Source organism: Equus asinus, chromosome 2 (genome assembly GCF_041296235.1).
Source record: "Equus asinus isolate D_3611 breed Donkey chromosome 2, EquAss-T2T_v2, whole genome shotgun sequence".
In the NCBI taxonomy this organism is placed as follows: Eukaryota; Metazoa; Chordata; class Mammalia; order Perissodactyla; family Equidae; genus Equus; species Equus asinus.
This window is the reverse complement of record NC_091791.1, coordinates 55,609,201-55,623,991: the sequence shown is the minus strand read 5'-3', so window position 1 is coordinate 55,623,991 and position 14,791 is coordinate 55,609,201. Positions and strand designations below refer to the sequence as shown.

The 14,791-nt window shown below is 34.6% G+C and overlaps 1 protein-coding gene and 1 long non-coding RNA gene across 12 annotated transcripts in view; one reads left to right on the top strand and one right to left on the bottom strand.

Moving 5' to 3' along the window:
* Nucleotides 1–14,791, top strand: part of CTNNA3 (catenin alpha 3) — a 1,499,312-nt gene that overhangs the window by 1,304,667 nt on the left and 179,854 nt on the right. The window lies entirely within an intron of this gene.
* LOC139040973 (uncharacterized) overlaps nt 1–14,791 on the bottom strand; it is a 47,828-nt gene that overhangs the window by 5,823 nt on the left and 27,214 nt on the right. The gene's annotated exons all lie outside the window — the stretch shown is intronic.

The following is a 14,791-nucleotide window of genomic DNA, read 5'->3' as shown; positions in this document are numbered from 1 at the left end:
ATTTCAAATTATTGTATTGTGCAATTTTAATGGTGAATTATATGGTATAAAATTAAACCTCACTAAAGATGTTAAAAAATAAGTATGCCTTAAGAAATTAGATAAAGAACAAAATATGCAACCATAATAAAGGAAGTAGGAGGACTGAGCTAAGAGAGATGAATGGAAGTAAAAACTATCTTAAAAGATAAGTATATATGTTTGCATTAAGGCAAACAAAAGAAAACCAAAATACATTACATTATGGATCAGAAATATTGTGAAAAAATGTTATTGTAGTATTCAGCCAAGCAGATTTAGAAACTATGAAGAAGAAAAACTCTTAAAGTTTGGGAATACATATTAAAGATTTAGCATTACAAACAAATGCCAGGACCTGATGTTTTTACGGCTTAATTTTTTTTAACGTTGGGTGAAATAGGTTATTCCATTGCTGTCAAAGTGCAAGACTATGAGAATAGGGGACAATCAACTCAGTTCATTTTATAAATAACCTTAATACTAATAACCTTGTGAAAAATGTATAAAAATGAAAACTGTAAACCAGTTTCCCTTATGACTAAAGATGCCAACATTGGTAAATAAAGAAAAGTACCTCAAATTTAACAGTACAATAAGAATATTATTTATGATCAAGTAACTTTATTCCTAAAGTGTAGGGATAGTTATATATTAGGAAAAATTAATAGAATAATTTATAAAAACAAATTAAAGGAGGGAAACATATGATTATGTAACAGATTCCAAAAAATTATTTGATTCAATTCCGCACCCATTCAGTGGAGAAAATGATTCGTTAATAAATGTGGCTGGCCTAATTGAATATTTACAAGGAAAACAAAAACAAATTGGACAGCTACCTTTCATCATATTAAAAAATAATTTCTAAATGGATTAAAAGTCTAATTGTACATTTACATATATTAATTTTTACCTTATATGTAATGAACATGCTTTATATTCAGGGCTGTCTGTATATGATCTAAATGTTCATACACACATATACCTACATATGTGTTTATTTTTAAAAACTCGGAGATATTATGTCTATCACATTGTTGTGATGAGATTGTTGTAACCGAGGCAGGAAAACAAGCGACATAGAGAAAATTAGATGTGTTGACTACATAAAAATATGAACAAAAAATATAGGCAATAATATATTATAAACTGAGTAAAAGGACAAAATCTTAACTAGGAAAAATGTTTTCATTATAAATGACCATGCATTAATATCCTTAATGTATGAAGAGTTCTTAAAATTAATAAGAAAAGCAAACAATTCATCAGAAAAATAGTTTGCTTATAGAGAAGGAAAAACATTTGGGCAATAAAGATATGATATTAAACCTCATTTATGATCAGGGATATATGAAATAAAACAACAATGGGCTGCCTTATATCACCCTTTCTTTTTCTTGAGGAATATTAGCCTTAAGCTAACATCTGCTGCCAATCCTCATCCTTTTACTGAGGAAAACTGGCCCTGAGCTCGCATCCATGCCCATCTTCCTCTGCTTTATATGTGGGACACCTGCCACAGCACAGCCTGACAAGAAGTGTGCGGGTCCACGCCCGGGATCAGAACTGACAAACCCAGGGCTGCCGAAGTGGAACGTGCAAACTTAACCTGTGCACCACCGGGCTGGCCTCATATCACCCTTTAAATGAATTTAAAAAAAATTAAAATAATGAAAAAGTGATAGCATCCTGTTATTGAGCACATGGATGTAGACTGTGATAGAAAATAAACTGACAGTTTCTATTCAAACTAAAATTTAACCCAGAACTCCACTTTTGAACTTATCTTACAGAAATAAAAACAATGCTTATATATTAAAAGACATATTTTCTAATGTCAAATAAATTAGCAAAATAACAACAAAATAAAGCTGAAAGCAACCCGAGTGTCCCTTAAAAGGCTGTCTGAAATACCACGGTACAGCCTTTTTATGGACTATTCTGTGGCCTTTAAAAAGAATGAGTGAGAGCTAACTCTGTGGTTTTACAGAGAGAGACATGATATTACAGGTATGTAAAACGCCTGGATAAAAGGAGAGAGCTACATATCGGGCTGCTTACTCCAGGGAGAAGGAAAGGAGGGAAAGCGGTAAAATATTAACCATTTCTTTCATCTTCTTAAATTTTGCTTGTTACAAAGAACCTGAATTATAGTTGTACTTTAAAAATCTAATAATAGAAATTTAACTGAAAAAATGAAGAATATGGGGTGTTTATTATACTTCATAGAATGATGGTTCCTGAATCATAATTCTGCTAGTACAGAACTATAGAGATAATTTCTTAATATTTAGGTAAAGAATCATCTCCTATTTTTAAGGTTAATCCTATAAACTCATTTCTGGTAAAGGCCCTCTTCCTCACACCAAAGATTTAACAAGGGAGACAATAGAATAATCATTAAAATCTAAACAGAATAAAAATTAAAACACAAAGCCACATAAATTAAAACATGGTAACAAAAAAATTCTAACTCCCAATGACAACTCAATTTAGAAGAGGGTTTATATCCTCAGAAGAAAAGTGTTCCTTCTTGACTTTCTAATCAGTCAAAATCTGTGTATTCTACAAGGAAAACTGTGATGTTATTTCCATAAAACCACCCTTTTCTTCTTCTGCCCCATCAGATTTCCTAAGCACTAATGTTTTCCCATAGACTGGTTAAAAAAAATTCTAAAGTAATTTATTAACCGTGTGCTCTTTGTCTTATCCTCATGTCCATAACCTTCTCCATGGCTGGACCCCAACTAATGTTCCCTTAGGTCCTAAGTGGCGTCATGGGAGTAGGGGAGGTTTAACAAACACCCACATGAAAATTTTGAGTCTTCCTATCACCCAAAGCGCCCATTATTCAATGTAAATCAGACGATATTCTTCTGAAGTGGCTCTATTTCCTTTTATTATTTTGGATTTATACAGTTTCATTTTATTCAGTGGAGACCATCGCTACCCCTGGTTTAGCTGGCTTCAACTATTTGCGAATGATCTGGAAGGGCTAGTATTTTGAATTTTACTAAGACTTAAATTTTTATCTCATAATGTAAGGTTGAGATACAAGAAAGAACCGCTTAGTGAGGAAGCTTAGCTGCTAACCCAGAATCCACATTTCATTTTGATATTTCTCTACATATCTTTGAGTGAGCTGCAATGCTCGTGAAAAAATAAAAACACTGTGGGAAGAGAGACAAACTCAGATGGCCCTAGAGGCTCATTCCCTCTCCGTTTGAGTAGCCTCGCAATAAGCTGGCTCAGGAGGTCTGAGTTAGCACAGTGAAAAAACTTGCCAATAAGAGCTTTGGAGACCCAGAGGTCACCTCTTTCTACAAGACCATTTCTTCCACCAAGAAGTGCCTGTTTTCACAGTCGACTCCTGCCCCAATTTCCCTGTAAATAATATATAGAGACACGTGGGGGCCAGGATTTCTTTCTTGAAACCCTTTCAAAGGTATCTACAACGCACATATGCCCACCTTGCCAAGCAGACCTCTCTGCGGTGTAATGGCACCTTCGGGGTCCTGTACTACTCTGATGCTTCCATATCTGTAGGTTTTCCTGACTGCACCCTTGTTTACCTCCCTCGCAGTGTGCTGCTCATCTGTATTCCCTCTTGGCTTTGTATGGAAAATGGCCTCCGAAGAAGCCAAGTGCTAGAGCTGTATGGCAGAACTTACAGATGTTAGCTTTTGAACAGCATGTGGATGTACTTCAGGGAGGATAAAAGGCTCTCTTTTTTTTTGAGGAAGATTAGCCCTGAGCTAACTACTGCCAATCCTCCTCTTTTTGCTGAGGAAGACTGGCCCTGAGCTAACATTCATGCCCATCTTGCTCTACTTTATACGTGGGACGCCTATCATAGCATGGCTTTTGCCAAGCTGTGCCATGTCCACACCTAGGATCCGAACCGGTGAAGCCTGGGCCACTGAAGCGGAACGTGCGCACTTAACCCCTGCGCCACCGGGCAGGCCCCAAGGCTCTCCTTTTTATTCCTGGTAACAAGTAGTACGTACTGAGTAATAAATAGGTTCTGCTTTAGAAATGAGGAAGATATCTAAGTACTGAAATAAGGTATTGACAAGGATATATTATCAGGTGAAAAAAACAAGGAAGAGAACAGCATATATAGTTACCTTTTGTACAAGAAGTGGGGAAGTGGTACATATATAAATTTTCTTTCATTTTCCTAAAAGAAATATTGGAAAAGTAAGCTAAGAGACAGAATTCCCTGAGAGTGTGTCTGGAGGGGGAGACTGAGGGTGTATCAACAGTGGCAATGACACTTCGCTGTGTATACTCTTCAATAGAGCTTCAACTACTAAATTATTCGAATGCTTGACCTATCAAAAAACTAAATTAAAGCTAATCAATCAACAGTACAAACAAGTTCTTTTTCATATGATATTCTGGCTAAAAAGCCAAATGAATGATTACTTAAATCCCCAACATTTTCAAAATTCAGTAATGTATCCTAACATGTTGTTAGATAAAAAGATAAAAATATGAAATAAAGTGGCCAATAAATAAATCCTGCATAAAGTTGTATAATTGACTGAAAATTTATTTTCTTGCATAACCATGGAAACAAGACATAAACATTCGTCTAATCTGATCTCAATTTTAAAAATTGCTTGGCCTACTTGTAATAAATGCCATTTTGCTCTCAATTCTATGCACAAGCTGTAAGAAAGCTTTCAGGGATGTTATATTAAAAAAGAGATAGCAGTAATGCAATAAAATGCATGAAAGTCATGAAAGAAAAATAAATTGCCTCGACAAAAAAATAGGATTTTATCAGGGTATAGAATTATTTTGTATGCGTTCAAATGCCCCAAGGTGGCAAAACAGTACAATCTTGGAACATACCATATAACATATTTTAAACTTGTAATTAAGTAATTAACTTTCAATGTAGCCATCTTTTTAATTAGATCCTTAAATCAAGATTACATTTCTACATTAGAACTGGCATATAGTTTAAAGTTCAAGATAAATCAGACTATAACGATTGTATCGTATATATTTTTAAAATTCACATTAAAAGGTTGAGGTGACAAAGGAAATGGAGTAAGTGGAAAGAACCTGTCCTGGGCCACCTGGGGTTTAAGGTATGATTTCGGTGATTTAATGGGGATTCCAGTGGCCCTCCTCTCCTCCCCTTCCTCAGAACTTCTACAGAAATGTTTTAAAAGGAATTAGAGGAAGTAACGAAGCATGAGAAAGCCACTCCATTTATCTTTGTTTAAGTTATTGTAGCCATTTAAATTAAATTTGATTTGTAGTAGCTTTAAACGTTTTAGTTTTGCTTAATTAATTGTAAGTAGAAACAAGATTTGTGACAGAACTACTATGCTTAATAGACAGAGGGATGATATATTTAACTACCAAATCAAAAAGTGACAGTTTTACGTTATCAGTGCCGTAAGTTCTTTTCCTGGGACTTATGTAAACTTTTCAGAAAGAAAGTTAAAAAAAAAAATATGGACCAGTTAGCTCTCTGAACAGGATAGAAAACATAGTTTTAACAAAAAATGTATACCACCCCCTTATATTTCAGCAGCTGTTCATTGATCTCTTAATACCAAGCTTTAAAAACACTGAAATAACTTCACTCTTTTTGGATACTGTAATATATTTCAATTCGGAATGTATATATATTCCAATTTTCAGGATGGCAAATTTCTGTTAAATTATTCATATTTTTAAACTGAATTCCATAATAATGGCAGTGGTGCATTCTATTAGGGAAAAAAAACTGAGCACTGATGTATTAAAATATTTTTCAAATAAAAATACACAAACTATAGTGTTCTACGTTATCAGAAAGTCAGGTGGTTTAACTGCTTAACTTGGATTCCTGTTCTGGCAGTAGAGCCAGTAATCAAAAACACTTGAGACTATTTACTAAGTGTTATTGGCATCTTAAAAAAAAAATCCTTCTTACTTTCTCTCCTCTATAATTCACTTTTTGTTTCCATTTACTTGTTTCATTTATTATTTTTATATTCTTCCCCCCTTTTTTTTCCTAAACAATTTCTGCCAGTAATATCTATAGAATTAGAACTGAATGGGGAAAATGGCACAAAAAAAACAAGTGGTACACATTGTTATCAGGTCCTTAATCCTTATACGTCTTTGAAATGTTTCATTTTCTACCTGTGATTTATGGTAGTTGAGCTGCCATCACAGTGTCATAGAATGAGTTCCATGTTGGAGTCACACAGATCTTGTATAAATCCTGGCTCAACACTGGCTCTACCATTTCTTAACAGAATGACATAGGATAAATTCTCTGATCTATAGCTTCTTGTGAGTCTGTAATATGGAGATAATGCTACCAATGACTGGTACATAACAGATAATTAACAAATGTTTGTTCCCCACTCTTCTCAGTAGTTTAATAAGCTGACAGCTGTCTGGGTTGTTAGATGGTGCATATGATGTTTGTTAAACCCAGCGCAGCTCTAGGTGAGCACTGATGGGCTTCGGAAGCGAGAGCTAAGTTTCCAGACAGTTGCATGAACAAGATGTTCAGTGTCTTGTACTACTAAAAAATAAGTTATTTCCTATGGTGTAGTTTATATATATCTGAAAGAAGTCACAGGACCATTTCACGACGTTGTCAAAAGGGAGGCTGTGTGATCGAAACTCCTCCAAGAGGCATTTTGAACATTGAGAAAAAAAAAATCCTATTAGTTCATCCACTTAGCTAATGAAATACTAAGTCACGATAATTAAACTCATTGGCAAGTAAAAGATATAAGCCATGATTTTATATTTTAATTTATAATAAGAAATGTAATTCTCAAGAAAACAAAGTTCCCACAAGTTTCACCTAGATGTTTCTAACCACAGGAAAATTACACAGGAAGTCAAATGATCAGAAGGTTGTTTGATGAAAATAGAATCACACTAAGTACAGTTGATTATATGTAAATTTTATTAATTATATCAGCTTTAATAACCTGGGACATCCATCTTTTCTAGAAGGAAATATCTGCCTTAAGCTACACATTATTGTCAACTTCTAGGCAGTAATTGAATTGGAATAGATGATTTTTTTTTCAGTGACTCCCTAAATTCAATTTTAGACCAATTCTTCTTATGTTGGACATTAATTTCTTTGAATATTTTATCTCTATCAAATAAATAAATGGTTTCCCAAAGGTTGCATAATCAATCCACTGGCGTGCTGGGGGAAAAAAAAAACTTTAATCTATATTTAACTGTATTTCATCCCTTAAAATCTTCCTTTATGTATGTTTGAGTTAAACTAAGCTTAATTTGCTTTAGACTTCAGATTTTCTCCACAACTGACAATTTCCTCTATCTCTGATCTTAGCAATCATGTGTTGATTTTACAGTTTAACTATATTTTAACTATTTGGGAGCACCTTTCTTTAAATCTCATATTCTGGAGAGTCATCTTTTTGCTATTTGTTGTACCAAAACAGTATTATTTGATGTAAATTTATAATCTCATGAATTCTTGAAATTTTAAATATTAAAAGTAATTACCATTAAGCAAATGAAAGTTTTCTCTTAAAATTTGCTATCTAAATGCTCTTAGATTATCATCTCCCTTTACCTCTTCTTCTCTTCAACTACCATCATCACCAACAGCAACAATAACAATTTCCTTAAAATAAAAAACACAACGAAACATGACCTAAGAGAGAAGATATTGTCTATTAAGAGGTTGAAAAAAAAAAGTCAAAATTTTTTTGTTATAATCAATCATTTAAGAATATCAGATACTTTCCTATGTAGGAATTCACAGAATGAGTTGGCCACATTTCTGTTTTAATGGCGCAGCGTCAAGTTTGCAGTGTAGGACAGGACATTCCTAAATGGCTATTCAGGTTTGTTGTTCAACAGTGACCAATAAACAGTGGGTCATTTTATTGCTGGAAGAGAACAAGTACATGAAGACAAATGAGACCTCCAATGGCTAATGGTGTCAGTCTTAAATCATTAAAAAAGAATAGTTTATAGGGGCCAGCCTACTGGCATAGTGGTTAAGTTCACGTGCTCGGCTTTGGCAGCCCAGGATTCACAGCTTTGGATCCCAGGTGTCGACCTACACACTGCTCATCAAGCCATGCTTTGGCAGCATCCCACATATAAAATAGAGGAAGACTGGCACAGATGTTAACCCAGGGACAATCTTCCTTAAGCAAAAGGAGGAAGATTAGCAGCAGATGTTAGCTCAAGGCCAATCTTCCTCACCGGGAAAAAAAAAGTAATTTATAGAAATTGTGGTATATGTCTGTTCCTAGGGTTCATTGTAAGTATTACAGAATGTCAGGAAACTGAATTTTTATTTTTCTGATTTGCTCTTGGATTGTTCACACCCTTGAAATGTGTCTAAAAAATTAAATTTCTTTCTCAGAGTTCATTGGTTCTTATTATACTTCCCTGGAAATAATTGGAAAGAGGAGAAGGTTTAATTAAATAAAAGCACACTTCCTCTAGCTCTCTGCTTTGGGTGTGAAAATTTGAAGGATGAGGAGTAACAAATAGGATCTCTGTCTTTAGAACTCCTGGGGTCTTTTCATGTTGCCTGTCAATGAGTTAGCTGGCATAGTGGTCCATATCCTGCACACAGGAGTGAATGCTCCAGACCTCACCTTCTCCCAAAGGTCTACAGCTGCTTTAAGCATTGTTATGTAACACCCTGGACATCCAGCATGCAATTGCAAGATCCTTGTAAGGCCAGTTTCAGACCCACAAAAGCCCCTATTGCAACACGCCCCCCTCCACTCTCCTGGGCCCTCACTAAATTTCTAGGAAAAAGGAGAGCAAAAGGAAGACAAAGCCCTTTCCTGGAGTTCAATACAGAATATTCCATCCTTGCCTGACCCAAACATCATCTCAGTGGTGACTCAAGACTGGGCCCTGCTGCCTTTGAGTTCCGCCTAGAGCCATGCAATGCTTGCAGCGTCCGTCCATGCCCCTCACTTGACAAATATGTGACCAACGAAGAGGGACGATTATGCTTCTCTATTATAGTATGAGGAATATTGTAATTTAAATGTGTTGAATATTTTTATAGAAGCAGATAGGAAAAGGGAGGAAAACCACTCACTTGCAAAGTTTAAAACTGACTTGTAAAACCTGGAAAGCCAGAGTTGGGAAAACTCTGAACACTCATAAACGGATTTTCTTGTAACTCGTTAGAGGGTTATGTTATTAATAACAAAGAAAAAGTATCATAGTCAAAGAAGGACCTTTCATTTAACTGAGGAAAATCGAATTCAGTACATGTTATAAGCCGTCCCTGTGAGATATGAGTGGTTCTCAGGAGCTGGAACAAAATGCCAGCAAGGTATAAATGGCATTGAGATAGTCTTGGCTATAAATATTTTCAGATTTATAGCCTTCAGTCTGAAAAGCATATTGTGTGAGGGAATACAGTGTGAATAAATGGAAATTGTACTCCACTGAAGTAAGAAAGGGGAAAATAGTTTCATTTCTTGCCTAACATTTCTGCATCATGATATCTCTAAGTGTGCAGCCATAAATCTGAGCCGAATTCAGGAAATGGTGTAAAAGATTTCATTGCTGATCTGTAGGATTTTAGAAGTCCCTTCATTCAGTCAGCTGGAGGCATCACACAGGGCAGAGGCCAACAATACAAGAAAGCCTGGGGGATTTTGGCTTTCCTGCTCATTTTGTGCAGAAATTTGAAATTGTGAAGAAACGAAGGTTAATTTTAAATTACTTTCATTCAGAAAGAGTAATGTGTCAAGATCCAGATTGTTCTCCTTCGGTCCTGTAAGTAAGCTTTTGCTAATTATATTGACAAAATACATAAAGAATTTTCATAAATAAGCTTACTATTGTTTTTTCTGCCTTAACAAAATACAAAGGTTTGACGGTATGGAAACAGCGTTTCTTCTGCCATTATAGATTGTAGCAACCATTATATCATTAACCAAAGGTGTTCACTATTTAAAGTTGATTATCTTCTCAGTAAAATAATTATTATGTCATAATGTGGTTTAGGGCATTAAGTGAGATAATATAGGTAAAGTGAATTGCCAGGTTCCCAATCCACAGTTGTTGTTCAATAAATAGTGACTAAAATTATTATATTGGATCCAGGACTAAAGTTTCAAACTTTATTATCTTTAAAAATTCAAATTTGAAAAGTATATATATATATATATATATACACACACATACGATTTCTTTCATATACTTTTCTAAGACTATACAGGATTTTTTTTCATCTTTGGAGTAATTTTGTCGCTTCTCTTGGTTTTGAAATTGTTACTATTTTACCTTATTTGTTTTCTCTCTTCCTATGTAGATACATAGATATCATTTATTACTATGTATACATCTATGCACAAACTATTCTGCTGATCCATGCGTCTCATAAGAACAAAGACATTCTCCACAGTAACTTCAGGATTATTGCCACACTCTAGAAATTAAATATTAATGTTGAATTATTTGATATATGATCCATACTCAAATCTCTCTAAGTATTCTTATTTTGTTACTTTTCTAGTTTTTTTTTCTGAATGTAATGAAGATTCATGCATAGTGTCTGGTTATCATGTCTCTTTGGTTTTCTTTAATCTGAACAGTCCTCCCACTTTCTTTTGGTCTCTCATGACATTTTTGAAGATTCTTAGTCAGAGAGCTGTTGAATGTCCCACATTCTAGATTTTCCTGATTGTTCCCTTATGATTAGACTCACATTAAACATATTTTGCAAAAATAAAAAAATGATAATAACGATATTGTGTCCTCATTGAATGCTTCAGGAGGCACAGCAAAGCAGAGGTGTGCTGGAGATCTGATTGTTAAAATCTCAGGCATTTTCTGAGTTACTTTAGTTAGGCAAATCATTCTTACAAATTAAATTAACTTACAGTTAAATAATATATATTAAGTGAAGGTAATACATGTATAAATCCATCACTTTCTGTTGTACTGGTGAAAACACTACACATAGGTGTGTTGTGTTCCTCTCTTATCAACTCTGTCTTCTGTGATGTCGCATTGATAGCCTGAAATAGGCCATTGTGGATGCTTATTGGCAAATGCTCAGAATGAGTGCTTAGTTTAAGGTACTGTTGATTTTTAAGAAAATGGTGGAGAAAATGTTCAAAATGTAGATTAAATTTATAATTTTGTGTGTCTGTAGCCATTCTATTGAGAGTAGCACAAACAATGAAGAAAATGAGGAAATAACTTTTCAGAGTTTAAAAACTTTGCCTATGATGTTTTTGTCAAGCACTTTTAAAAGTATTCATGTAACTGAATTTATCCATCTTTCATTTTATTGCATCAGTGTTTTCAGTCATAATAGCTAGAGCTTACCTACAACCAGGATATAAATAGTATACCCAGGTATTATTTTACTATTTGTGTAGTTTCCCTTTTTTTGTGTTATATTTTTGATTCATTTAAAATTTATTTTACTGTAGCCTACGTGGTTTACGTTCATTTTATCTATCTCAATAACTATACAGGTGTCCTAACCTCATTTATTTAAAAGTCCATCTTCTTCCAAGGTATTTGAGACTTCATCTTATTATATACCAAGTTTCCATAATACATAGGTTTATTTCTAGATTTTCTTTTCTTTTACATTGTTCTGTGTATTCAAGGACCAGCACACATTGATTTTAGAGCATTTAGCATATCTTTTAATTTCTGATAGAACTATTCATCCTTCATTGATCTTTTGGGTTTTCAAGGGTTTCCTAAATAGCATTCAATGTTTTCCCCATAAGTTTTGATCCCGAAAATATCGGGTAGTATTTTTATTAGAATAGTGTTAAGCTGTATTAACATGGGAAAATTTACATATTTGTAGAATTTAATCTTTCTATATGCTGGTCATGGGAACCTGTCTATTTTTTTGAGTACATTTTGTATCTTTCTGGAGTATTTTAAAGTTTTCCTCCGAAAGATTTAGCACACTTTTTTACTAAACTTCTTTTTAAGTATGTTATCATTTCTATCAGATTTGTGAACAGATTATTTCCCTTCCGTTATATTGCCTTAAGTGGTTATTGTTTGTTTATACGAAGGTTATCGATTTTTGTATTTTAATTTTCTATCTTATTTCCTCTTTCTAAAAAATAGACTTTTTATCTTATAAGACACTTTTAGATTTACAGAAAAATTGAGAAGATAGAACATAGAAACTGGGGTTGTGTGATTTGAGGAGGAAGAACACAGAAATAAAGTGCCATTTTCATCACATCATTTCAAGTGTCCAATTATCAACACTATGTTGATCAACATTTGTTGATGTTGATATTGATCACCTGGCTGAGGTTGTGGTTTCTCCAGTGTACGGTTAATTTTCCCCACTTCCTACAGACCACTTTGAAAGGAAGTTTCTGTGTAGCCTATATTTAAGGAGTGGGAGTTGTGTTCTCCTCCTTGAGGGCAGACTATCTAAATAATTTATTTGGAATTATTCTTCAAGGGAAATTTAGATATTCTCTCCAATTTATTTATGTATTCAATTATTTATTTCTAGCATCTTGGATTCGTGGATATTTATTTTATACTGTGGTTTTAATCCAGTACTACTTTATTTATCTTTTTTTTAATTTTTATTTTTTTCAGATGTACATCATATTTCGAATTCTGTATACATTACATCACGTTCACCACCCGAACACTAATTATAGTGCATCCCCTCACATGTGAGCCTAATCACCCCTTTTGCCCTCCCCCCTGCCCCCTTCCCCAATGGTAACCACCAGTCCAATCTCCAATGCTATGTGTTTTTTTTTTTTGTCGTTTTTATCTTCTACTTATGAGTGAGATCATATGGTATTTGACTTTCGCCCTCTGACTTATTTCACTCAGCATAATACCCTCAAGGTCCATCCATGTTGTCACAAATGGCCGGATTTCGTCATTTCTTATGGCTGAGTAGTAGTCCATTGTGTATAAATACCACATCTTCTTTATGCATTCATCCCTTAATGGGCACCTACGTTGCTTCCATGTCTTGGCTATTGTGTATAATGCCACAATGAACATAGGGGTGCAAGTATCTTTATGCCTTTGTGTTTTCAAGTTCTTTGGATAAATACCCAGCAGTGGAATAGCTGCATCGTATGGTAGATCTATCCTTAATTTTCTGAGGATCCTCCATACTGCTTTCCATAGTAGCTGCACCAGTTTGCATTGCCACCAGCAGTGAACAAGGGTTCCCTTCTCTCCACACCCTCTCCAACATTTGTTGTTTCCTGTCTTGTTAATTATAGCCATTCTGACCAGAGTGAGGTGATAGCTCATTGTAGTTTTGATTTGCATTTTCCTGATAGCTAATGATGTTGAGCATCTTTTCATATGCCTGTTGGCCATCCGTATCTCTTCTTTGGAGAAATCTCTGTTCAGATCTTTTGCCCATTTTCGAATTGGGTTGTCAGTTTTTTTCTTGTTGAGCTGTATGAGTTCTTTGTATATTTTGGATATTAACCCCTTATCTGATATATGGTTTGCAAATATCTTCTCCCAATTGTTAGGTTGTCTTTTCGTTTTGTTGATGGTTTCTTTTGCTGTGCAGAAACTTTTTAGTTTGATGTAGTCCCATTTGTTCATTTTTTCTTGTTTCCCTTGCCCGGTCAGACATGGGACTTGAAAATATGCTGCTCAGACCAATGTCATAGAGCGTACTGCCTAAGTTCTTTTCTAGAAGTCTCATGGTTTCGGGTCTTACATTCAAGTCTTTAATCCATTTTGAGTTGCTTTTTGTGCATGGTGTAAGGGAATGGTCTACTTTCATTCTATTGCATGTGGCTGTCCAGTTTTCCCAACACCATTTATTGAAGAGACTCTCCTTTCTCCATCGTATGCTCTTGGCTCCCTCGTCGAATATTAGTTGTCCATAAACGTTTGGGTTTACTTCTGGGCTCTCAATTTTGTTCCATTGATCCGTGTGTCTGTTTTTGTGCTGGTACCAAGCTGTTTTGGTTACAATGGCTTTGTAGTATAATTTGAAATCAGGGAGTGTGATACCTCCAGCTTTGTTCTTTTTTCTCAGGAATCCTTTGGCTATTAGGGGTCTTTTGTTGTTCCATATAAACTTTAGGATTCTTTGTTCTATTTCTGTAAAAAATGTTGTTGGAACTTTGATAGGGATTGTGTTGAATCTATAGATTGCTTTAGGAAGTATGGACATTTTAACGATATTAATTCTTCCAACCCAAGAGCACGGAATATCTTTCCATTTCTTTGTGTCTTCTTCAATTTCTTTCAACAAGGTTTTATAGTTTTCGGTGTACAGATCTTTCACCTCTTTGGTTAAGTTTATTCCTAGGTATTTTATTCTTTTTGTTGCAATTGTAAATGGGATTGCATTCTTAATTTCTCTTTCTGCTACTTCATTGTTAGTGTATAGAAATGCAACCAATTTTTGTACATTGATTTTGTATCCCACAACTTGACTGTATTCCTTTATTATTTCTAAAAGTTTTTTAGTGGACTTTTTAGGGTTTTCTATATATAAAATCATGTCGTCTGCAGAGTGACAGTTTCACTTCTTCTTTTCCAATGTGGATCCCTTTTATTTCATTTTCTTGCCTGATTGTCTGGCTAAGACTTCCAATACTATGTTAAATAAGAGTGGTGACAGTGGGCGTCCTTGTCTGGTTCCTGTTCTTAGAGGGATAGCTTTCAGTTTTTCTCCATTGAGAATGATGTTTGCTGTGGGTTTGTCATATATGGCCTTTATTATGTTGAGGTATTTTCCTTCTATACCCATTTTATTTAGAGTTTTTATCATAAATGG